We start from the raw sequence: 19,496 nt of genomic DNA, 5'->3' as shown, positions 1-19,496 counted from the left end.
GCATCTGCTGAAGAAAGGGAGTGGACACACTTTGCTGGAAAACTGAGAGTGCCTTATAGACATTGGAGATGCACCAGTTCTTGACACAAGAGATCAAGAATGAAAATAAGTTGTGGCAAGAAGGTATGAATCAATTCCAGTGAAGGAGGCTTGATCACAGCTGCCAAAAATATGGAGCGCTTCACGGATTTGCGTGTCATCCTTTCGCAGGGGCCATGCTAATCTTCTCTGTATCGATCCAATTTTAGTATATGTGCTGCCTTAGCAAGCACGAGGCCAACTGTCCCGCTCAAGGAATATGTACCCCTCGGGTTCCAGCGAGCCATCACCAAGGTGGTAGTGCAAGCGAGCCATCTACTGAAATAATGGGTTGGGTAGACTTATCTATGGTACCAAACTACAAGCTCTGAATGGGCTGTGTCCTCCAGGTTTTCGAGAAAGAAATGAGTTGGCGGAAAGCAGAAAACCGGAATATGCGGACAACCTTGACAACATTGAAGGGAAAAGATATCGCCTATGGGGTCAAACCCTGTTCCCTGTCGGCATCTGCTGAAGAAAGGGAGTGGACACACTTTGCTGGAAAACTGAGAGTGCCCTATAGACATTGGAGATGCACCAGTTCTTGACACAAGAGATCAAGAATGAAAATAAGTTGTGGCAAGAAGGTATGAATCAATTCCAGTGAAGGAGGCTTGATCACAGCTGCCAAAAATATGGAGCGCTTCACGGATTTGCGTGTCATCCTTTCGCAGGGGCCATGCTAATCTTCTCTGTATCGATCCAATTTTAGTATATGTGCTGCCTTAGCAAGCACGAGGCCAACTGTCCCGCTCAAGGAATATGTACCCCTCGGGTTCCAGCGAGCCATCACCAAGGTGGTAGGGCAAGCGAGCCATCTACTGAAAGAATGGGTTGGGTAGACTTATCTATGGTACCAAACTACAAGCTCTGAATGGGCTGTGTCCTCCAGGTTTGAGAAAGAAATGAGTTGGCGGAAAGCAGAAAACCGGATAATGCGGACAACCTTGACAACATTGAAGGGAAAAGATATCGCCTATGGGGTCAAACCCTGTTCCCTGTCTGCATCTGCTGAAGAAAGGGAGTGGACACACTTTGCTGGAAAACTGAGAGTGCCCTATAGACATTGGAGATGCACCAGTTCTTGACACAAGAGATCAAGAATGAAAATAAGTTGTGGCAAGAAGGTATGAATCAATTCCAGTGAAGGAGGCTTGATCACAGCTGCCAAAACTATGGAGCGCTTCACGGATTTGCGTGTCATCCTTTCGCAGGGGCCATGCTAATCTTCTCTGTATCGATCCAATTTTAGTATATGTGCTGCCTTAGCAAGCACGAGGCCAACTGTCCCGCTCAAGGAATATGTACCCCTCGGGTTCCAGCGAGCCATCACCAAGGTGGTAGGGCAAGCGAGCCATCTACTGAAAGAATGGGTTGGGTAGACTTATCTATGATACCAAACTACAAGCTCTGAATGGGCTGTGTCCTCCAGGTTTTCGAGGAAGAAATGAGTTGGTGGAAAGCAGAAAACCGGATAATGCGGACAACCTTGACAACATTGAAGGGAAAAGATATCGCCTATGGGGTCAAACCCTGTTCCCTGTCTGCATCTGCTGAAGAAAGGGAGTGGACACACTTTGCTGGAAAACTGAGAGTGCCCTATAGACATTGGAGATGCACCAGTTCTTGACACAAGAGATCAAGAATGAAAATAAGTTGTGGCAAGAAGGTATGAATCAATTCCAGTGAAGGAGGCTTGATCACAGCTGCCAAAAATATGGAGCGCTTCACGGATTTGCGTGTCATCCTTTCGCAGGGGCCATGCTAATCTTCTCTGTATCGATCCAATTTTAGTATATGTGCTGCCTTAGCAAGCACGAGGCCAACTGTCCCGCTCAAGGAATATGTACCCCTCGGGTTCCAGCGAGCCATCACCAAGGTGGTAGGGCAAGCGAGCCATCTACTGAAAGAATGGGTTGGGTAGACTTATCTATGGTACCAAACTACAAGCTCTGAATGGGCTGTGTCCTCCAGGTTTTCGAGAAAGAAATGAGTTGGCGGAAAGCAGAAAACCGGATAATGCGGACAACCTTGACAACATTGAAGGGAAAAGATATCGCCTATGGGGTCAAACCCTGTTCCCTGTCGGCATCTGCTGAAGAAGGGGAGTGGACACACTTTGCTGGAAAACTGAGAGTGCCCTATAGACATTGGAGATGCACCAGTTCTTGACACAAGAGATCAAGAATGAAAATAAGTTGTGGCAAGAAGGTATGAATCAATTCCAGTGAAGGAGGCTTGATCACAGCTGCCAAAAATATGGAGCGCTTCACGGATTTGCGTGTCATCCTTTCGCAGGGGCCATGCTAATCTTCTCTGTATCGATCCAATTTTAGTATATGTGCTGCCTTAGCAAGCACGAGGCCAACTGTCCCGCTCAAGGAATATGTACCCCTCGGGTTCCAGCGAGCCATCACCAAGGTGGTAGGGCAAGCGAGCCATCTACTGAAAGAATGGGTTGGGTAGACTTATCTATGGTACCAAACTACAAGCTCTGAATGCGCTGTGTCCTCCAGGTTTTCGAGAAATAAATGAGTTAGAGAAAGCAGAAAACCGGATAATGCGGACAACCTTTACAACATTGAAGGGAAAAGATATCGCCTATGGGGTCAAACCCGGTTCCCTGTCGGCATCTGCTGAGAAAGGGAGTGGACACACTTTGCTGGAAAACTGAGAGTGCCCTATAGACATTGGAGATGCACCAGTTCTTGACACAAGAGATCAAGAATGAAAATACGTTGTGGCAAGAAGGTATGAATCAATTCCAGTGAAGGAGGCTTGATCACAGCTGCCAAAAATATGGAGCGCTTCACGGATTTGCGTGTCATCCTTTCGCAGGGGCCATGCTAATCTTCTCTGTATCGATCCAATTTTAGTATATGTGCTGCCTTAGCAAGCACGAGGCCAACTGTCCCGCTCAATGAATATGTACCCCTCGGGTTCCAGCGAGCCATCACCAAGGTGGTAGGGCAAGCGAGCCAACTACTGAAAGAATGGGTTGGGTAGACTTATCTATGGTACCAAACTACAAGCTCTGAATGCGCCGTGTCCTCCAGGTTTTCGAGAAATAAATGAGTTGGCGGAAAGCAGAAAACCGGATAATGCGGACAACCTTGACAACATTGAAGGGAAAAGATATCGCCTATGGGGTCAAACCCTGTTCCCTGTCGGCATCTGCTGAGAAAGGGAGTGGACACACTATGCTAGAAAACTGAGAGTGCCCTATAGACATTGGAGATGCACCAGTTCTTGACACAAGAGATCAAGAATGAAACTAAATAGTGGTAGAAAGGTATGAATCAATTCCAGTGAAGGAGGCTTGATCACAGCTGCCAAAAATATGGAGCGCTTCACGGATTTGCGTGTCATCCTTTCGCAGGGGCCATGCTAATCTTCTCTGTATCGATCCAATTTTAGTATATGTGCTGCCTTAGCAAGCACGAGGCCAACTGTCCCGCTCAAGGAATATGTACCCCTCGGGTTCCAGCGAGCCATCACCAAGGTGGTAGGGCAAGCGAGCCATCTACTGAAAGAATGGGTTGGGTAGACTTATCTATGGTACCAAACTACAAGCTCTGAATGGGCTGTGTCCTCCAGGTTTTCGAGAAAGAAATGAGTTGGCGGAAAGCAGAAAACCGGATAATGCGGACAACCTTGACAACATTGAAGGGAAAAGATATCGCCTATGGGGTCAAACCCTGTTCCCTGTCGGCATCTGCTGAAGAAGGGGAGTGGACACACTTTGCTGGAAAACTGAGAGTGCCCTATAGACATTGGAGATGCACCAGTTCTTGACACAAGAGATCAAGAATGAAAATAAGTTGTGGCAAGAAGGTATGAATCAATTCCAGTGAAGGAGGCTTGATCACAGCTGCCAAAAATATGGAGCGCTTCACGGATTTGCGTGTCATCCTTTCGCAGGGGCCATGCTAATCTTCTCTGTATCGATCCAATTTTAGTATATGTGCTGCCTTAGCAAGCACGAGGCCAACTGTCCCGCTCAAGGAATATGTACCCCTCGGGTTCCAGCGAGCCATCACCAAGGTGGTAGGGCAAGCGAGCCATCTACTGAAAGAATGGGTTGGGTAGACTTATCTATGGTACCAAACTACAAGCTCTGAATGGGCTGTGTCCTCCAGGTTTTCGAGAAAGAAATGAGTTGGCGAAAAGCAGAAAACCGGATAATGCGGACAACCTTGACAACATTGAAGGGAAAAGATATCGCCTATGGGGTCAAACCCTGTTCCCTGTCGGCATCTGCTGAAGAAGGGGAGTGGACACACTTTGCTGGAAAACTGAGAGTGCCCTATAGACATTGGAGATGCACCAGTTCTTGACACAAGAGATCAAGAATGAAAATAAGTTGTGGCAAGAAGGTATGAATCAATTCCAGTGAAGGAGGCTTGATCACAGCTGCCAAAAATATGGAGCGCTTCACGGATTTGCGTGTCATCCTTTCGCAGGGGCCATGCTAATCTTCTCTGTATCGATCCAATTTTAGTATATGTGCTGCCTTAGCAAGCACGAGGCCAACTGTCCCGCTCAAGGAATATGTACCCCTCGGGTTCCAGCGAGCCATCACCAAGGTGGTAGGGCAAGCGAGCCATCTACTGAAAGAATGGGTTGGGTAGACTTATCTATGGTACCAAACTACAAGCTCTGAATGGGCTGTGTCCTCCAGGTTTTCGAGAAAGAAATGAGTTGGCGGAAAGCAGAAAACCGGATAATGCGGAAAACCTTGACAACATTGAAGGGAAAAGATATCGCCTATGGGGTCAAACCCTGTTCCCTGTCGGCATCTGCTGAAGAAGGGGAGTGGACACACTTTGCTGGAAAACTGAGAGTGCCCTATAGACATTGGAGATGCACCAGTTCTTGACACAAGAGATCAAGAATGAAAATAAGTTGTGGCAAGAAGGTATGAATCAATTCCAGTGAAGGAGGCTTGATCACAGCTGCCAAAAATATGGAGCGCTTCACGGATTTGCGTGTCATCCTTTCGCAGGGGCCATGCTAATCTTCTCTGTATCGATCCAATTTTAGTATATGTGCTGCCTTAGCAAGCACGAGGCCAACTGTCCCGCTCAAGGAATATGTACCCCTCGGGTTCCAGCGAGCCATCACCAAGGTGGTAGGGCAAGCGAGCCATCTACTGAAAGAATGGGTTGGGTAGACTTATCTATGGTACCAAACTACAAGCTCTGAATGGGCTGTGTCCTCCAGGTTTTCGAGGAAGAAATGAGTTGGTGGAAAGCAGAAAACCGGATAATGCGGACAACCTTGACAACATTGAAGGGAAAAGATATCGCCTATGGGGTCAAACCCTGTTCCCTGTCTGCATCTGCTGAAGAAAGGGAGTGGACACACTTTGCTGGAAAACTGAGAGTGCCTTATAGACATTGGAGATGCACCAGTTCTTGACAGAAGAGATCAAGAATGAAAATAAGTTGTGGCAAGAAGGTATGAATCAATTCCAGTGAAGGAGGCTTGATCACAGCTGCCAAAAATATGGAGCGCTTCACGGATTTGCGTGTCATCCTTTCGCAGGGGCCATGCTAATCTTCTCTGTATCGATCCAATTTTAGTATATGTGCTGCCTTAGCAAGCACGAGGCCAACTGTCCCGCTCAAGGAATATGTACCCCTCGGGTTCCAGCGAGCCATCACCAAGGTGGTAGTGCAAGCGAGCCATCTACTGAAATAATGGGTTGGGTAGACTTATCTATGGTACCAAACTACAAGCTCTGAATGGGCTGTGTCCTCCAGGTTTTCGAGAAAGAAATGAGTTGGCGGAAAGCAGAAAACCGGAATATGCGGACAACCTTGACAACATTGAAGGGAAAAGATATCGCCTATGGGGTCAAACCCTGTTCCCTGTCTGCATCTGCTGAAGAAAGGGAGTGGACACACTTTGCTGGAAAACTGAGAGTGCCCTATAGACATTGGAGATGCACCAGTTCTTGACACAAGAGATCAAGAATGAAAATAAGTTGTGGCAAGAAGGTATGAATCAATTCCAGTGAAGGAGGCTTGATCACAGCTGCCAAAAATATGGAGCGCTTCACGGATTTGCGTGTCATCCTTTCGCAGGGGCCATGCTAATCTTCTCTGTATCGATCCAATTTTAGTATATGTGCTGCCTTAGCAAGCACGAGGCCAACTGTCCCGCTCAAGGAATATGTACCCCTCGGGTTCCAGCGAGCCATCACCAAGGTGGTAGGGCAAGCGAGCCATCTACTGAAAGAATGGGTTGGGTAGACTTATCTATGGTACCAAACTACAAGCTCTGAATGGGCTGTGTCCTCCAGGTTTGAGAAAGAAATGAGTTGGCGGAAAGCAGAAAACCGGATAATGCGGACAACCTTGACAACATTGAAGGGAAAAGATATCGCCTATGGGGTCAAACCCTGTTCCCTGTCTGCATCTGCTGAAGAAAGGGAGTGGACACACTTTGCTGGAAAACTGAGAGTGCCCTATAGACATTGGAGATGCACCAGTTCTTGACACAAGAGATCAAGAATGAAAATAAGTTGTGGCAAGAAGGTATGAATCAATTCCAGTGAAGGAGGCTTGATCACAGCTGCCAAAACTATGGAGCGCTTCACGGATTTGCGTGTCATCCTTTCGCAGGGGCCATGCTAATCTTCTCTGTATCGATCCAATTTTAGTATATGTGCTGCCTTAGCAAGCACGAGGCCAACTGTCCCGCTCAAGGAATATGTACCCCTCGGGTTCCAGCGAGCCATCACCAAGGTGGTAGGGCAAGCGAGCCATCTACTGAAAGAATGGGTTGGGTAGACTTATCTATGATACCAAACTACAAGCTCTGAATGGGCTGTGTCCTCCAGGTTTTCGAGGAAGAAATGAGTTGGTGGAAAGCAGAAAACCGGATAATGCGGACAACCTTGACAACATTGAAGGGAAAAGATATCGCCTATGGGGTCAAACCCTGTTCCCTGTCTGCATCTGCTGAAGAAAGGGAGTGGACACACTTTGCTGGAAAACTGAGAGTGCCCTATAGACATTGGAGATGCACCAGTTCTTGACACAAGAGATCAAGAATGAAAATAAGTTGTGGCAAGAAGGTATGAATCAATTCCAGTGAAGGAGGCATGATCACAGCTGCCAAAAATATGGAGCGCTTCACGGATTTGCGTGTCATCCTTTCGCAGGGGCCATGCTAATCTTCTCTGTATCGATCCAATTTTAGTATATGTGCTGCCTTAGCAAGCACGAGGCCAACTGTCCCGCTCAAGGAATATGTACCCCTCGGGTTCCAGCGAGCCATCACCAAGGTGGTAGGGCAAGCGAGCCATCTACTGAAAGAATGGGTTGGGTAGACTTATCTATGGTACCAAACTACAAGCTCTGAATGGGCTGTGTCCTCCAGGTTTTCGAGAAAGAAATGAGTTGGCGGAAAGCAGAAAACCGGATAATGCGGACAACCTTGACAACATTGAAGGGAAAAGATATCGCCTATGGGGTCAAACCCTGTTCCCTGTCGGCATCTGCTGAAGAAGGGGAGTGGACACACTTTGCTGGAAAACTGAGAGTGCCCTATAGACATTGGAGATGCACCAGTTCTTGACACAAGAGATCAAGAATGAAAATAAGTTGTGGCAAGAAGGTATGAATCAATTCCAGTGAAGGAGGCTTGATCACAGCTGCCAAAAATATGGAGCGCTTCACGGATTTGCGTGTCATCCTTTCGCAGGGGCCATGCTAATCTTCTCTGTATCGATCCAATTTTAGTATATGTGCTGCCTTAGCAAGCACGAGGCCAACTGTCCCGCTCAAGGAATATGTACCCCTCGGGTTCCAGCGAGCCATCACCAAGGTGGTAGGGCAAGCGAGCCATCTACTGAAAGAATGGGTTGGGTAGACTTATCTATGGTACCAAACTACAAGCTCTGAATGCGCTGTGTCCTCCAGGTTTTCGAGAAATAAATGAGTTAGAGAAAGCAGAAAACCGGATAATGCGGACAACCTTTACAACATTGAAGGGAAAAGATATCGCCTATGGGGTCAAACCCGGTTCCCTGTCGGCATCTGCTGAGAAAGGGAGTGGACACACTTTGCTGGAAAACTGAGAGTGCCCTATAGACATTGGAGATGCACCAGTTCTTGACACAAGAGATCAAGAATGAAAATACGTTGTGGCAAGAAGGTATGAATCAATTCCAGTGAAGGAGGCTTGATCACAGCTGCCAAAAATATGGAGCGCTTCACGGATTTGCGTGTCATCCTTTCGCAGGGGCCATGCTAATCTTCTCTGTATCGATCCAATTTTAGTATATGTGCTGCCTTAGCAAGCACGAGGCCAACTGTCCCGCTCAATGAATATGTACCCCTCGGGTTCCAGCGAGCCATCACCAAGGTGGTAGGGCAAGCGAGCCAACTACTGAAAGAATGGGTTGGGTAGACTTATCTATGGTACCAAACTACAAGCTCTGAATGCGCCGTGTCCTCCAGGTTTTCGAGAAATAAATGAGTTGGCGGAAAGCAGAAAACCGGATAATGCGGACAACCTTGACAACATTGAAGGGAAAAGATATCGCCTATGGGGTCAAACCCTGTTCCCTGTCGGCATCTGCTGAGAAAGGGAGTGGACACACTATGCTAGAAAACTGAGAGTGCCCTATAGACATTGGAGATGCACCAGTTCTTGACACAAGAGATCAAGAATGAAACTAAATAGTGGTAGAAAGGTATGAATCAATTCCAGTGAAGGAGGCTTGATCACAGCTGCCAAAAATATGGAGCGCTTCACGGATTTGCGTGTCATCCTTTCGCAGGGGCCATGCTAATCTTCTCTGTATCGATCCAATTTTAGTATATGTGCTGCCTTAGCAAGCACGAGGCCAACTGTCCCGCTCAAGGAATATGTACCCCTCGGGTTCCAGCGAGCCATCACCAAGGTGGTAGGGCAAGCGAGCCATCTACTGAAAGAATGGGTTGGGTAGACTTATCTATGGTACCAAACTACAAGCTCTGAATGGGCTGTGTCCTCCAGGTTTTCGAGAAAGAAATGAGTTGGCGGAAAGCAGAAAACCGGATAATGCGGACAACCTTGACAACATTGAAGGGAAAAGATATCGCCTATGGGGTCAAACCCTGTTCCCTGTCGGCATCTGCTGAAGAAGGGGAGTGGACACACTTTGCTGGAAAACTGAGAGTGCCCTATAGACATTGGAGATGCACCAGTTCTTGACACAAGAGATCAAGAATGAAAATAAGTTGTGGCAAGAAGGTATGAATCAATTCCAGTGAAGGAGGCTTGATCACAGCTGCCAAAAATATGGAGCGCTTCACGGATTTGCGTGTCATCCTTTCGCAGGGGCCATGCTAATCTTCTCTGTATCGATCCAATTTTAGTATATGTGCTGCCTTAGCAAGCACAAGGCCAACTGTCCCGCTCAAGGAATATGTACCCCTCGGGTTCCAGCGAGCCATCACCAAGGTGGTAGGGCAAGCGAGCCATCTACTGAAAGAATGGGTTGGGTAGACTTATCTATGGTACCAAACTACAAGCTCTGAATGGGCTGTGTCCTCCAGGTTTTCGAGAAAGAAATGAGTTGGCGGAAAGCAGAAAACCGGATAATGCGGACAACCTTGACAACATTGAAGGGAAAAGATATCGCCTATGGGGTCAAACCCTGTTCCCTGTCGGCATCTGCTGAAGAAGGGGAGTGGACACACTTTGCTGGAAAACTGAGAGTGCCCTATAGACATTGGAGATGCACCAGTTCTTGACACAAGAGATCAAGAATGAAAATAAGTTGTGGCAAGAAGGTATGAATCAATTCCAGTGAAGGAGGCTTGATCACAGCTGCCAAAAATATGGAGCGCTTCACGGATTTGCGTGTCATCCTTTCGCAGGGGCCATGCTAATCTTCTCTGTATCGATCCAATTTTAGTATATGTGCTGCCTTAGCAAGCACGAGGCCAACTGTCCCGCTCAAGGAATATGTACCCCTCGGGTTCCAGCGAGCCATCACCAAGGTGGTAGGGCAAGCGAGCCATCTACTGAAAGAATGGGTTGGGTAGACTTATCTATGGTACCAAACTACAAGCTCTGAATGGGCTGTGTCCTCCAGGTTTTCGAGGAAGAAATGAGTTGGTGGAAAGCAGAAAACCGGATAATGCGGACAACCTTGACAACATTGAAGGGAAAAGATATCGCCTATGGGGTCAAACCCTGTTCCCTGTCTGCATCTGCTGAAGAAAGGGAGTGGACACACTTTGCTGGAAAACTGAGAGTGCCCTATAGACATTGGAGATGCACCAGTTCTTGACACAAGAGATCAAGAATGAAAATAAGTTGTGGCAAGAAGGTATGAATCAATTCCAGTGAAGGAGGCTTGATCACAGCTGCCAAAAATATGGAGCGCTTCACGGATTTGCGTGTCATCCTTTCGCAGGGGCCATGCTAATCTTCTCTGTATCGATCCAATTTTAGTATATGTGCTGCCTTAGCAAGCACGAGGCCAACTGTCCCGCTCAAGGAATATGTACCCCTCGGGTTCCAGCGAGCCATCACCAAGGTGGTAGGGCAAGCGAGCCATCTACTGAAAGAATGGGTTGGGTAGACTTATCTATGGTACCAAACTACAAGCTCTGAATGGGCTGTGTCCTCCAGGTTTTCGAGGAAGAAATGAGTTGGTGGAAAGCAGAAAACCGGATAATGCGGACAACCTTGACAACATTGAAGGGAAAAGATATCGCCTATGGGGTCAAACCCTGTTCCCTGTCTGCATCTGCTGAAGAAAGGGAGTGGACACACTTTGCTGGAAAACTGAGAGTGCCTTATAGACATTGGAGATGCACCAGTTCTTGACACAAGAGATCAAGAATGAAAATAAGTTGTGGCAAGAAGGTATGAATCAATTCCAGTGAAGGAGGCTTGATCACAGCTGCCAAAAATATGGAGCGCTTCACGGATTTGCGTGTCATCCTTTCGCAGGGGCCATGCTAATCTTCTCTGTATCGATCCAATTTTAGTATATGTGCTGCCTTAGCAAGCACGAGGCCAACTGTCCCGCTCAAGGAATATGTACCCCTCGGGTTCCAGCGAGCCATCACCAAGGTGGTAGTGCAAGCGAGCCATCTACTGAAATAATGGGTTGGGTAGACTTATCTATGGTACCAAACTACAAGCTCTGAATGGGCTGTGTCCTCCAGGTTTTCGAGAAAGAAATGAGTTGGCGGAAAGCAGAAAACCGGAATATGCGGACAACCTTGACAACATTGAAGGGAAAAGATATCGCCTATGGGGTCAAACCCTGTTCCCTGTCTGCATCTGCTGAAGAAAGGGAGTGGACACACTTTGCTGGAAAACTGAGAGTGCCCTATAGACATTGGAGATGCACCAGTTCTTGACACAAGAGATCAAGAATGAAAATAAGTTGTGGCAAGAAGGTATGAATCAATTCCAGTGAAGGAGGCTTGATCACAGCTGCCAAAACTATGGAGCGCTTCACGGATTTGCGTGTCATCCTTTCGCAGGGGCCATGCTAATCTTCTCTGTATCGATCCAATTTTAGTATATGTGCTGCCTTAGCAAGCACGAGGCCAACTGTCCCGCTCAAGGAATATGTACCCCTCGGGTTCCAGCGAGCCATCACCAAGGTGGTAGGGCAAGCGAGCCATCTACTGAAAGAATGGGTTGGGTAGACTTATCTATGATACCAAACTACAAGCTCTGAATGGGCTGTGTCCTCCAGGTTTTCGAGGAAGAAATGAGTTGGTGGAAAGCAGAAAACCGGATAATGCGGACAACCTTGACAACATTGAAGGGAAAAGATATCGCCTATGGGGTCAAACCCTGTTCCCTGTCTGCATCTGCTGAAGAAAGGGAGTGGACACACTTTGCTGGAAAACTGAGCGTGCCCTATAGACATTGGAGATGCACCAGTTCTTGACACAAGAGATCAAGAATGAAAATAAGTTGTGGCAAGAAGGTATGAATCAATTCCAGTGAAGGAGGCTTGATCACAGCTGCCAAAAATATGGAGCGCTTCACGGATTTGCGTGTCATCCTTTCGCAGGGGCCATGCTAATCTTCTCTGTATCGATCCAATTTTAGTATATGTGCTGCCTTAGCAAGCACGAGGCCAACTGTCCCGCTCAAGGAATATGTACCCCTCGGGTTCCAGCGAGCCATCACCAAGGTGGTAGGGCAAGCGAGCCATCTACTGAAAGAATGGGTTGGGTAGACTTATCTATGGTACCAAACTACAAGCTCTGAATGCGCTGTGTCCTCCAGGTTTTCGAGAAATAAATGAGTTAGAGAAAGCAGAAAACCGGATAATGCGGACAACCTTTACAACATTGAAGGGAAAAGATATCGCCTATGGGGTCAAACCCGGTTCCCTGTCGGCATCTGCTGAGAAAGGGAGTGGACACACTTTGCTGGAAAACTGAGAGTGCCCTATAGACATTGGAGATGCACCAGTTCTTGACACAAGAGATCAAGAATGAAAATACGTTGTGGCAAGAAGGTATGAATCAATTCCAGTGAAGGAGGCTTGATCACAGCTGCCAAAAATATGGAGCGCTTCACGGATTTGCGTGTCATCCTTTCGCAGGGGCCATGCTAATCTTCTCTGTATCGATCCAATTTTAGTATATGTGCTGCCTTAGCAAGCACGAGGCCAACTGTCCCGCTCAATGAATATGTACCCCTCGGGTTCCAGCGAGCCATCACCAAGGTGGTAGGGCAAGCGAGCCAACTACTGAAAGAATGGGTTGGGTAGACTTATCTATGGTACCAAACTACAAGCTCTGAATGCGCCGTGTCCTCCAGGTTTTCGAGAAATAAATGAGTTGGCGGAAAGCAGAAAACCGGATAATGCGGACAACCTTGACAACATTGAAGGGAAAAGATATCGCCTATGGGGTCAAACCCTGTTCCCTGTCGGCATCTGCTGAGAAAGGGAGTGGACACACTATGCTAGAAAACTGAGAGTGCCCTATAGACATTGGAGATGCACCAGTTCTTGACACAAGAGATCAAGAATGAAAATAAGTTGTGGCAAGAAGGTATGAATCAATTCCAGTGAAGGAGGCTTGATCACAGCTGCCAAAAATATGGAGCGCTTCACGGATTTGCGTGTCATCCTTTCGCAGGGGCCATGCTAATCTTCTTTGTATCGATCCAATTTTAGTATATGTGCTGCCTTAGCAAGCACGAGGCCAACTGTCCCGCTCAAGGAATATGTACCCCTCGGGTTCCAGCGAGCCATCACCAAGGTGGTAGGGCAAGCGAGCCATCTACTGAAAGAATGGGTTGGGTAGACTTATCTATGGTACCAAACTACAAGCTCTGAATGGGCTGTGTCCTCCAGGTTTTCGAGGAAGAAATGAGTTGGTGGAAAGCAGAAAACCGGATAATGCGGACAACCTTGACAACATTGAAGGGAAAAGATATCGCCTATGGGGTCAAACCCTGTTCCCTGTCTGCATCTGCTGAAGAAAGGGAGTGGACACACTTTGCTGGAAAACTGAGAGTGCCCTATAGACATTGGAGATGCACCAGTTCTTGACACAAGAGATCAAGAATGAAAATAAGTTGTGGCAAGAAGGTATGAATCAATTCCAGTGAAGGAGGCTTGATCACAGCTGCCAAAAATATGGAGCGCTTCACGGATTTGCGTGTCATCCTTTCGCAGGGGCCATGCTAATCTTCTCTGTATCGATCCAATTTTAGTATATGTGCTGCCTTAGCAAGCACGAGGCCAACTGTCCCGCTCAAGGAATATGTACCCCTCGGGTTCCAGCGAGCCATCACCAAGGTGGTAGGGCAAGCGAGCCATCTACTGAAAGAATGGGTTGGGTAGACTTATCTATGGTACCAAACTACAAGCTCTGAATGGGCTGTGTCCTCCAGGTTTGAGAAAGAAATGAGTTGGCGGAAAGCAGAAAACCGGATAATGCGGACAACCTTGACAACATTGAAGGGAAAAGATATCGCCTATGGGGTCAAACCCTGTTCCCTGTCTGCATCTGCTGAAGAAAGGGAGTGGACACACTTTGCTGGAAAACTGAGAGTGCCCTATAGACATTGGAGATGCACCAGTTCTTGACACAAGAGATCAAGAATGAAAATAAGTTGTGGCAAGAAGGTATGAATCAATTCCAGTGAAGGAGGCTTGATCACAGCTGCCAAAAATATGGAGCGCTTCACGGATTTGCGTGTCATCCTTTCGCAGGGGCCATGCTAATCTTCTCTGTATCGATCCAATTTTAGTATATGTGCTGCCTTAGCAAGCACGAGGCCAACTGTCCCGCTCAAGGAATATGTACCCCTCGGGTTCCAGCGAGCCATCACCAAGGTGGTAGGGCAAGCGAGCCATCTACTGAAAGAATGGGTTGGGTAGACTTATCTATGGTACCAAACTACAAGCTCTGAATGGGCTGTGTCCTCCAGGTTTTCGAGAAAGAAATGAGTTGGCGGAAAGCAGAAAACCGGATAATGCGGACAACCTTGACAACATTGAAGGGAAAAGATATCGCCTATGGGGTCAAACCCTGTTCCCTGTCGGCATCTGCTGAAGAAGGGGAGTGGACACACTTTGCTGGAAAACTGAGAGTGCCCTATAGACATTGGAGATGCACCAGTTCTTGACACAAGAGATCAAGAATGAAAATAAGTTGTGGCAAGAAGGTATGAATCAATTCCAGTGAAGGAGGCTTGATCACAGCTGCCAAAAATATGGAGCGCTTCACGGATTTGCGTGTCATCCTTTCGCAGGGGCCATGCTAATCTTCTCTGTATCGATCCAATTTTAGTATATGTGCTGCCTTAGCAAGCACGAGGCCAACTGTCCCGCTCAAGGAATATGTACCCCTCGGGTTCCAGCGAGCCATCACCAAGGTGGTAGGGCAAGCGAGCCATCTACTGAAAGAATGGGTTGGGTAGACTTATCTATGGTACCAAACTACAAGCTCTGAATGGGCTGTGTCCTCCAGGTTTTCGAGAAAGAAATGAGTTGGCGGAAAGCAGAAAACCGGATAATGCGGACAACCTTGACAACATTGAAGGGAAAAGATATCGCCTATGGGGTCAAACCCTGTTCCCTGTCGGCATCTGCTGAAGAAGGGGAGTGGACACACTTTGCTGGAAAACTGAGAGTGCCCTATAGACATTGGAGATGCACCAGTTCTTGACACAAGAGATCAAGAATGAAAATAAGTTGTGGCAAGAAGGTATGAATCAATTCCAGTGAAGGAGGCTTGATCACAGCTGCCAAAAATATGGAGCGCTTCACGGATTTGCGTGTCATCCTTTCGCAGGGGCCATGCTAATCTTCTCTGTATCGATCCAATTTTAGTATATGTGCTGCCTTAGCAAGCACGAGGCCAACTGTCCCGCTCAAGGAATATGTACCCCTCGGGTTCCAGCGAGCCATCACCAAGGTGGTAGGGCAAGCGAGCCATCTACTGAAAGAATGGGTTGGGTAGACTTATCTATGGTACCAAACTACAAGCTCTGAATGGGCTGTGTCCTCCAGGTTTTCGAGAAAGAAATGAGTTGGCGGAAAGCAGAAAACCGGATAATGCGGACAACCTTGACAACATTGAAGGGAAAAGATATCGCCTATGGGGTCAAACCCTGTTCCCTGTCGGCATCTGCTGAAGAAGGGGAGTGGACACACTTTGCTGGAAAACTGAGAGTGCCCTATAGACATTGGAGATGCACCAGTTCTTGACACAAGAGATCAAGAATGAAAATAAGTTGTGGCAAGAAGGTATGAATCAATTCCAGTGAAGGAGGCTTGATCACAGCTGCCAAAAATATGGAGCGCTTCACGGATTTGCGTGTCATCCTTTCGCAGGGGCCATGCTAATCTTCTCTGTATCGATCCAATTTTAGTATATGTGCTGCCTTAGCAAGCACGAGGCCAACTGTCCCGCTCAAGGAATATGTACCCCTCGGGTTCCAGCGAGCCATCACCAAGGTGGTAGGGCAAGCGAGCCATCTACTGAAAGAATGGGTTGGGTAGACTTATCTATGGTACCAAACTACAAGCTCTGAATGGGCTGTGTCCTCCAGGTTTTCGAGGAAGAAATGAGTTGGTGGAAAGCAGAAAACCGGATAATGCGGACAACCTTGACAACATTGAAGGGAAAAGATATCGCCTATGGGGTCAAACCCTGTTCCCTGTCTGCATCTGCTGAAGAAAGGGAGTGGACACACTTTGCTGGAAAACTGAGAGTGCCTTATAGACATTGGAGATGCACCAGTTCTTGACACAAGAGATCAAGAATGAAAATAAGTTGTGGCAAGAAGGTATGAATCAATTCCAGTGAAGGAGGCTTGATCACAGCTGCCAAAAATATGGAGCGCTTCACGGATTTGCGTGTCATCCTTTCGCAGGGGCCATGCTAATCTTCTCTGTATCGATCCAATTTTAGTATATGTGCTGCCTTAGCAAGCACGAGGCCAACTGTCCCGCTCAAGGAATATGTACCCCTCGGGTTCCAGCGAGCCATCACCAAGGTGGTAGTGCAAGCGAGCCATCTACTGAAATAATGGGTTGGGTAGACTTATCTATGGTACCAAACTACAAGCTCTGAATGGGCTGTGTCCTCCAGGTTTTCGAGAAAGAAATGAGTTGGCGGAAAGCAGAAAACCGGAATATGCGGACAACCTTGACAACATTGAAGGGAAAAGATATCGCCTATGGGGTCAAACCCTGTTCCCTGTCTGCATCTGCTGAAGAAAGGGAGTGGACACACTTTGCTGGAAAACTGAGAGTGCCCTATAGACATTGGAGATGCACCAGTTCTTGACACAAGAGATCAAGAATGAAAATAAGTTGTGGCAAGAAGGTATGAATCAATTCCAGTGAAGGAGGCTTGATCACAGCTGCCAAAAATATGGAGCGCTTCACGGATTTGCGTGTCATCCTTTCGCAGGGGCCATGCTAATCTTCTCTGTATCGATCCAATTTTAGTATATGTGCTGCCTTAGCAAGCACGAGGCCAACTGTCCCGCTCAAGGAATATGTACCCCTCGGGTTCCAGCGAGCCATCACCAAGGTGGTAGGGCAAGCGAGCCATCTACTGAAAGAATGGGTTGGGTAGACTTATCTATGGTACCAAACTACAAGCTCTGAATGGGCTGTGTCCTCCAGGTTTTCGAGGAAGAAATGAGTTGGCGGAAAGCAGAAAACCGGATAATGCGGACAACCTTGACAACATTGAAGGGAAAAGATATCGCCTATGGGGTCAAACCCTGTTCCCTGTCTGCATCTGCTGAAGAAAGGGAGTGGACACACTTTGCTGGAAAACTGAGAGTGCCTTATAGACATTGGAGATGCACCAGTTCTTGACACAAGAGATCAAGAATGAAAATAAGTTGTGGCAAGAAGGTATGAATCAATTCCAGTGAAGGAGGCTTGATCACAGCTGCCAAAAATATGGAGCGCTTCACGGATTTGCGTGTCATCCTTTCGCAGGGGCCATGCTAATCTTCTCTGTATCGATCCAATTTTAGTATATGTGCTGCCTTAGCAAGCACGAGGCCAACTGTCCCGCTCAAGGAATATGTACCCCTCGGGTTCCAGCGAGCCATCACCAAGGTGGTAGGGCAAGCGAGCCATCTACTGAAAGAATGGGTTGGGTAGACTTATCTATGGTACCAAACTACAAGCTCTGAATGGGCTGTGTCCTCCAGGTTTTCGAGAAAGAAATGAGTTGGCGGAAAGCAGAAAACCGGATAATGCGGACAACCTTGACAACATTGAAGGGAAAAGATATCGCCTATGGGGTCAAACCCTGTTCCCTGTCGGCATCTGCTGAAGAAGGGGAGTGGACACACTTTGCTGGAAAACTGAGAGTGCCCTATAGACATTGGAGATGCACCAGTTCTTGACACAAGAGATCAAGAATGAAAATAAGTTGTGGCAAGAAGGTATGAATCAATTCCAGTGAAGGAGGCTTGATCACAGCTGCCAAAAATATGGAGCGCTTCACGGATTTGCGTGTCATCCTTTCGCAGGGGCCATGCTAATCTTCTCTGTATCGATCCAATTTCAGTATATGTGCTGCCTTAGCAAGCACGAGGCCAACTGTCCCGCTCAAGGAATATGTACCCCTCGGGTTCCAGCGAGCCATCACCAAGGTGGTAGGGCAAGCGAGCCATCTACTGAAAGAATGGGTTGGGTAGACTTATCTATGGTACCAAACTACAAGCTCTGAATGGGCTGTGTCCTCCAGGTTTTCGAGAAAGAAATGAGTTGGCGGAAAGCAGAAAACCGGATAATGCGGACAACCTTGACAACATTGAAGGGAAAAGATATCGCCTATGGGGTCAAACCCTGTTCCCTGTCGGCATCTGCTGAAGAAGGGGAGTGGACACACTTTGCTGGAAAACTGAGAGTGCCCTATAGACATTGGAGATGCACCAGTTCTTGACACAAGAGATCAAGAATGAAAATAAGTTGTGGCAAGAAGGTATGAATCAATTCCAGTGAAGGAGGCTTGATCACAGCTGCCAAAAATATGGAGCGCTTCACGGATTTGCGTGTCATCCTTTCGCAGGGGCCATGCTAATCTTCTCTGTATCGATCCAATTTTAGTATATGTGCTGCCTTAGCAAGCACGAGGCCAACTGTCCCGCTCAATGAATATGTACCCCTCGGGTTCCAGCGAGCCATCACCAAGGTGGTAGGGCAAGCGAGCCAACTACTGAAAGAATGGGTTGGGTAGACTTATCTATGGTACCAAACTACAAGCTCTGAATGCGCCGTGTCCTCCAGGTTTTCGAGAAATAAATGAGTTGGCGGAAAGCAGAAAACCGGATAATGCGGACAACCTTGACAACATTGAAGGGAAAAGATATCGCCTATGGGGTCAAACCCTGTTCCCTGTCGGCATCTGCTGAGAAAGGGAGTGGACACACTATGCTAGAAAACTGAGAGTGCCCTATAGACATTGGAGATGCACCAGTTCTTGACACAAGAGATCAAGAATGAAACTAAATAGTGGTAGAAAGGTATGAATCAATTCCAGTGAAGGAGGCTTGATCACAGCTGCCAAAAATATGGAGCGCTTCACGGATTTGCGTGTCATCCTTTCGCAGGGGCCATGCTAATCTTCTCTGTATCGATCCAATTTTAGTATATGTGCTGCCTTAGCAAGCACGAGGCCAACTGTCCCGCTCAAGGAATATGTACCCCTCGGGTTCCAGCGAGCCATCACCAAGGTGGTAGGGCAAGCGAGCCATCTACTGAAAGAATGGGTTGGGTAGACTTATCTATGGTACCAAACTACAAGCTCTGAATGGGCTGTGTCCTCCAGGTTTTCGAGAAAGAAATGAGTTGGCGGAAAGCAGAAAACCGGATAATGCGGACAACCTTGACAACATTGAAGGGAAAAGATATCGCCTATGGGGTCAAACCCTGTTCCCTGTCG

The 19,496-nt window shown here is 47.4% G+C and overlaps 36 non-coding genes across 36 annotated transcripts; all 36 read right to left on the bottom strand.

The window, feature by feature from the left end:
• Positions 1 to 165: 165 nt before the first annotated feature.
• Positions 166 to 272, bottom strand: LOC148961371 (U6 spliceosomal RNA). Its single transcript, XR_016154378.1, has one exon. It is a non-coding gene; the product is annotated as a U6 spliceosomal RNA (small nuclear RNA).
• Positions 273 to 707: 435 nt separating this feature from the next.
• LOC148961370 (U6 spliceosomal RNA) lies at positions 708 to 814 on the bottom strand. Its single transcript, XR_016154377.1, has one exon. It is a non-coding gene; the product is annotated as a U6 spliceosomal RNA (small nuclear RNA).
• A 433-nt stretch (positions 815 to 1,247) lies between these two features.
• On the bottom strand, positions 1,248 to 1,354 carry LOC148961369 (U6 spliceosomal RNA). Its single transcript, XR_016154427.1, has one exon. It is a non-coding gene; the product is annotated as a U6 spliceosomal RNA (small nuclear RNA).
• Positions 1,355 to 1,789: 435 nt separating this feature from the next.
• LOC148961368 (U6 spliceosomal RNA) lies at positions 1,790 to 1,896 on the bottom strand. Its single transcript, XR_016154376.1, has one exon. It is a non-coding gene; the product is annotated as a U6 spliceosomal RNA (small nuclear RNA).
• Positions 1,897 to 2,331: 435 nt separating this feature from the next.
• On the bottom strand, positions 2,332 to 2,438 carry LOC148961367 (U6 spliceosomal RNA). The gene has a single exon (XR_016154375.1). It is a non-coding gene; the product is annotated as a U6 spliceosomal RNA (small nuclear RNA).
• A 433-nt stretch (positions 2,439 to 2,871) lies between these two features.
• LOC148961366 (U6 spliceosomal RNA) lies at positions 2,872 to 2,978 on the bottom strand. Its single transcript, XR_016154374.1, has one exon. It is a non-coding gene; the product is annotated as a U6 spliceosomal RNA (small nuclear RNA).
• A 434-nt stretch (positions 2,979 to 3,412) lies between these two features.
• On the bottom strand, positions 3,413 to 3,519 carry LOC148961365 (U6 spliceosomal RNA). Its single transcript, XR_016154372.1, has one exon. It is a non-coding gene; the product is annotated as a U6 spliceosomal RNA (small nuclear RNA).
• A 435-nt stretch (positions 3,520 to 3,954) lies between these two features.
• Positions 3,955 to 4,061, bottom strand: LOC148961364 (U6 spliceosomal RNA). The gene has a single exon (XR_016154371.1). It is a non-coding gene; the product is annotated as a U6 spliceosomal RNA (small nuclear RNA).
• A 435-nt stretch (positions 4,062 to 4,496) lies between these two features.
• LOC148961363 (U6 spliceosomal RNA) lies at positions 4,497 to 4,603 on the bottom strand. The gene has a single exon (XR_016154370.1). It is a non-coding gene; the product is annotated as a U6 spliceosomal RNA (small nuclear RNA).
• Positions 4,604 to 5,038: 435 nt separating this feature from the next.
• On the bottom strand, positions 5,039 to 5,145 carry LOC148961362 (U6 spliceosomal RNA). The gene has a single exon (XR_016154369.1). It is a non-coding gene; the product is annotated as a U6 spliceosomal RNA (small nuclear RNA).
• Positions 5,146 to 5,580: 435 nt separating this feature from the next.
• On the bottom strand, positions 5,581 to 5,687 carry LOC148961361 (U6 spliceosomal RNA). The gene has a single exon (XR_016154366.1). It is a non-coding gene; the product is annotated as a U6 spliceosomal RNA (small nuclear RNA).
• A 435-nt stretch (positions 5,688 to 6,122) lies between these two features.
• LOC148961360 (U6 spliceosomal RNA) lies at positions 6,123 to 6,229 on the bottom strand. Its single transcript, XR_016154365.1, has one exon. It is a non-coding gene; the product is annotated as a U6 spliceosomal RNA (small nuclear RNA).
• A 433-nt stretch (positions 6,230 to 6,662) lies between these two features.
• Positions 6,663 to 6,769, bottom strand: LOC148961359 (U6 spliceosomal RNA). The gene has a single exon (XR_016154426.1). It is a non-coding gene; the product is annotated as a U6 spliceosomal RNA (small nuclear RNA).
• A 435-nt stretch (positions 6,770 to 7,204) lies between these two features.
• On the bottom strand, positions 7,205 to 7,311 carry LOC148961358 (U6 spliceosomal RNA). Its single transcript, XR_016154364.1, has one exon. It is a non-coding gene; the product is annotated as a U6 spliceosomal RNA (small nuclear RNA).
• Positions 7,312 to 7,746: 435 nt separating this feature from the next.
• On the bottom strand, positions 7,747 to 7,853 carry LOC148961357 (U6 spliceosomal RNA). Its single transcript, XR_016154363.1, has one exon. It is a non-coding gene; the product is annotated as a U6 spliceosomal RNA (small nuclear RNA).
• Positions 7,854 to 8,286: 433 nt separating this feature from the next.
• LOC148961356 (U6 spliceosomal RNA) lies at positions 8,287 to 8,393 on the bottom strand. The gene has a single exon (XR_016154362.1). It is a non-coding gene; the product is annotated as a U6 spliceosomal RNA (small nuclear RNA).
• A 434-nt stretch (positions 8,394 to 8,827) lies between these two features.
• LOC148961355 (U6 spliceosomal RNA) lies at positions 8,828 to 8,934 on the bottom strand. Its single transcript, XR_016154361.1, has one exon. It is a non-coding gene; the product is annotated as a U6 spliceosomal RNA (small nuclear RNA).
• Positions 8,935 to 9,369: 435 nt separating this feature from the next.
• Positions 9,370 to 9,476, bottom strand: LOC148961354 (U6 spliceosomal RNA). The gene has a single exon (XR_016154360.1). It is a non-coding gene; the product is annotated as a U6 spliceosomal RNA (small nuclear RNA).
• A 435-nt stretch (positions 9,477 to 9,911) lies between these two features.
• Positions 9,912 to 10,018, bottom strand: LOC148961353 (U6 spliceosomal RNA). The gene has a single exon (XR_016154359.1). It is a non-coding gene; the product is annotated as a U6 spliceosomal RNA (small nuclear RNA).
• Positions 10,019 to 10,453: 435 nt separating this feature from the next.
• On the bottom strand, positions 10,454 to 10,560 carry LOC148961352 (U6 spliceosomal RNA). The gene has a single exon (XR_016154358.1). It is a non-coding gene; the product is annotated as a U6 spliceosomal RNA (small nuclear RNA).
• A 435-nt stretch (positions 10,561 to 10,995) lies between these two features.
• On the bottom strand, positions 10,996 to 11,102 carry LOC148961351 (U6 spliceosomal RNA). Its single transcript, XR_016154357.1, has one exon. It is a non-coding gene; the product is annotated as a U6 spliceosomal RNA (small nuclear RNA).
• A 435-nt stretch (positions 11,103 to 11,537) lies between these two features.
• On the bottom strand, positions 11,538 to 11,644 carry LOC148961350 (U6 spliceosomal RNA). The gene has a single exon (XR_016154425.1). It is a non-coding gene; the product is annotated as a U6 spliceosomal RNA (small nuclear RNA).
• A 435-nt stretch (positions 11,645 to 12,079) lies between these two features.
• Positions 12,080 to 12,186, bottom strand: LOC148961349 (U6 spliceosomal RNA). The gene has a single exon (XR_016154355.1). It is a non-coding gene; the product is annotated as a U6 spliceosomal RNA (small nuclear RNA).
• Positions 12,187 to 12,619: 433 nt separating this feature from the next.
• LOC148961348 (U6 spliceosomal RNA) lies at positions 12,620 to 12,726 on the bottom strand. Its single transcript, XR_016154354.1, has one exon. It is a non-coding gene; the product is annotated as a U6 spliceosomal RNA (small nuclear RNA).
• A 434-nt stretch (positions 12,727 to 13,160) lies between these two features.
• On the bottom strand, positions 13,161 to 13,267 carry LOC148961347 (U6 spliceosomal RNA). Its single transcript, XR_016154437.1, has one exon. It is a non-coding gene; the product is annotated as a U6 spliceosomal RNA (small nuclear RNA).
• Positions 13,268 to 13,702: 435 nt separating this feature from the next.
• LOC148961346 (U6 spliceosomal RNA) lies at positions 13,703 to 13,809 on the bottom strand. Its single transcript, XR_016154353.1, has one exon. It is a non-coding gene; the product is annotated as a U6 spliceosomal RNA (small nuclear RNA).
• Positions 13,810 to 14,242: 433 nt separating this feature from the next.
• On the bottom strand, positions 14,243 to 14,349 carry LOC148961345 (U6 spliceosomal RNA). Its single transcript, XR_016154352.1, has one exon. It is a non-coding gene; the product is annotated as a U6 spliceosomal RNA (small nuclear RNA).
• A 435-nt stretch (positions 14,350 to 14,784) lies between these two features.
• LOC148961344 (U6 spliceosomal RNA) lies at positions 14,785 to 14,891 on the bottom strand. Its single transcript, XR_016154351.1, has one exon. It is a non-coding gene; the product is annotated as a U6 spliceosomal RNA (small nuclear RNA).
• A 435-nt stretch (positions 14,892 to 15,326) lies between these two features.
• Positions 15,327 to 15,433, bottom strand: LOC148961343 (U6 spliceosomal RNA). Its single transcript, XR_016154350.1, has one exon. It is a non-coding gene; the product is annotated as a U6 spliceosomal RNA (small nuclear RNA).
• A 435-nt stretch (positions 15,434 to 15,868) lies between these two features.
• LOC148961342 (U6 spliceosomal RNA) lies at positions 15,869 to 15,975 on the bottom strand. The gene has a single exon (XR_016154349.1). It is a non-coding gene; the product is annotated as a U6 spliceosomal RNA (small nuclear RNA).
• Positions 15,976 to 16,410: 435 nt separating this feature from the next.
• LOC148961341 (U6 spliceosomal RNA) lies at positions 16,411 to 16,517 on the bottom strand. The gene has a single exon (XR_016154348.1). It is a non-coding gene; the product is annotated as a U6 spliceosomal RNA (small nuclear RNA).
• A 435-nt stretch (positions 16,518 to 16,952) lies between these two features.
• Positions 16,953 to 17,059, bottom strand: LOC148961340 (U6 spliceosomal RNA). The gene has a single exon (XR_016154347.1). It is a non-coding gene; the product is annotated as a U6 spliceosomal RNA (small nuclear RNA).
• Positions 17,060 to 17,494: 435 nt separating this feature from the next.
• On the bottom strand, positions 17,495 to 17,601 carry LOC148961339 (U6 spliceosomal RNA). Its single transcript, XR_016154346.1, has one exon. It is a non-coding gene; the product is annotated as a U6 spliceosomal RNA (small nuclear RNA).
• A 435-nt stretch (positions 17,602 to 18,036) lies between these two features.
• LOC148961338 (U6 spliceosomal RNA) lies at positions 18,037 to 18,143 on the bottom strand. Its single transcript, XR_016154416.1, has one exon. It is a non-coding gene; the product is annotated as a U6 spliceosomal RNA (small nuclear RNA).
• Positions 18,144 to 18,578: 435 nt separating this feature from the next.
• LOC148961337 (U6 spliceosomal RNA) lies at positions 18,579 to 18,685 on the bottom strand. The gene has a single exon (XR_016154344.1). It is a non-coding gene; the product is annotated as a U6 spliceosomal RNA (small nuclear RNA).
• A 434-nt stretch (positions 18,686 to 19,119) lies between these two features.
• LOC148961336 (U6 spliceosomal RNA) lies at positions 19,120 to 19,226 on the bottom strand. Its single transcript, XR_016154343.1, has one exon. It is a non-coding gene; the product is annotated as a U6 spliceosomal RNA (small nuclear RNA).
• Positions 19,227 to 19,496: the final 270 nt, after the last annotated feature.

Source organism: Pimephales promelas, unplaced genomic scaffold (assembly GCF_988280905.1).
Source record: "Pimephales promelas unplaced genomic scaffold, fPimPro1.hap1.1 HAP1_SCAFFOLD_65, whole genome shotgun sequence".
Lineage (NCBI taxonomy): Eukaryota > Metazoa > Chordata > Actinopteri > Cypriniformes > Leuciscidae > Pimephales > Pimephales promelas.
Note: the sequence above shows the minus strand (reverse complement) of the source record. Positions and strands in the feature narration are given on the sequence as shown.